The following is a 2,500-nucleotide window of genomic DNA, read 5'->3' as shown; positions in this document are numbered from 1 at the left end:
ACACAGAAAGAGACACACACACAGAGACACACACACAAACACACACAGACACACACACACACACAGACATACACACATACACACAGAGACACACACATACAGAGACACACACAGACACACACACACAGAGACACACACACACAGAGACACACACACATGGAGACACACACACAGACACACACACACAGAGACACACACACACAGAGACACAAAAACACACAGAGACACACACACACACACACACACACAGAGACACACACACATGGAGACACACACACAGACACACACACACACAGAGACACACACACACACACAGACACAAACACACACAGAGACACACACAGACACACACACACAGAGACACACACACACATACACACGCACACACAGAGACACAAACAGAGACACACACACACACACAGACACACAGAGACACACACACATACACTCGCACACACAGAGACACAAACAGAGAGACACACACACAGACACACACAGACACACACACACGCACACACAGAGACACAAACAGAGACACACACACACACAGAGACACACACATACACACACACACACATATAAAGATACACACACACACAGAGACACACACACAAACACACATACACACATACAGAGACACACACAGACACACACACATATAAAGACACACACACACTCAGAGACACACACACACAGAGACACACGCACACACAGACACAGACACACACATGGAGACACACAGACACATACGCACCCTCTCTCTTATCTCTGGATGTTTCCTCTCTTCTCTGAATAAGTTGTGAAGACACGTCAGCCTTTGTGGTTTTAGATTTGTTCTGCTTGATTTGATTACTGTATAGAGAGCTGATGCTGCAAAGTTTCCTCTGAAGATGAGATAAAGAAGTCACACAGACACACACACACAGAGACACAAACAGAGACACACACACACACAGAGACACAAACAGAGACACACACACACACAGACACACAGAGACACACACACATACACACGCACACACAGAGACACAAACAGAGACACACACACACAGACACACACAGACACACACACGCACACACAGAGACACAAACAGAGACACACACACACACACACAGAGACACACACACACACAGACACACACAGAGAGACACACACACAAACACACAAAGACACACACATGCACACACAGACACACACACAGAGACACACACACACACACACACACAGAAAGAGACACACACACAGAGACACACACACAAACACACACAGACACACACACACACACAGACATACACACATACACACAGAGACACACACATACAGAGACACACACAGACACACACACACAGAGACACACACACATGGAGACACACACACAGACACACACACACAGAGACACACACACACAGAGACACAAAAACACACAGAGACACACACACACACACACACACACAGAGACACACACACACAGAGACACACACACATGGAGACACACACACAGACACACACACACACACAGAGACACACACACACACACAGACACAAACACACACAGAGACACACACAGACACACACACACAGAGACACACACACACATACACACGCACACACAGAGACACAAACAGAGACACACACACACACAGACACACAGAGACACACACACATACACACGCACACACAGAGACACAAACAGAGAGACACACACACAGACACACACAGACACACACACACGCACACACAGAGACACAAACAGAGACACACACACACACACACAGAGACACACACACACACAGACACACACAGAGAGACACACACACAAACACACAAAGACACACACATGCACACACAGACACACACACAGAGAGAGACACACACACAGAGACACACACACACACATACACACACACACACACAGAAAGAGACACACACACAGAGACACACACACAAACACACACAGACACACACACACACACAGACATACACACATACACACAGAGACACACACATACAGAGACAGACACACACTGAGACACACACACACACAGAGACACACACACATGGAGACACACACACACAGACACACACACACAGAGACACACACACACAGAGACACACACACATGGAGACACACACACAGACACACACACACAGAGACACACACACACAGAGACACACACACACACACAGAGACACAAAAACACACAGAGACACACACACACACACACACACAGACACACACACAGAGACACACACACACAGAGACACACACACATGGAGACACACACACAGACACACACACAGAGACACACACACACACAGACACAAACACACACAGAGACACACACAGACACACACACACACAAGGCAAGGCAATTTTATTTATATAGCACATTTCAGCACAAGGCAACTCAAAGTGCTTTACACAAAACATCAAACATTAAAGAGCAAAGAGCAAAATAGGGATTAAAAATAAAAATATTAACGAATACAAATTTAATA

Source organism: Sander lucioperca, chromosome 18 (genome assembly GCF_008315115.2).
Source record: "Sander lucioperca isolate FBNREF2018 chromosome 18, SLUC_FBN_1.2, whole genome shotgun sequence".
Classification (NCBI taxonomy): Eukaryota; Metazoa; Chordata; class Actinopteri; order Perciformes; family Percidae; genus Sander; species Sander lucioperca.
This window is presented reverse-complemented; position numbering follows the sequence as displayed.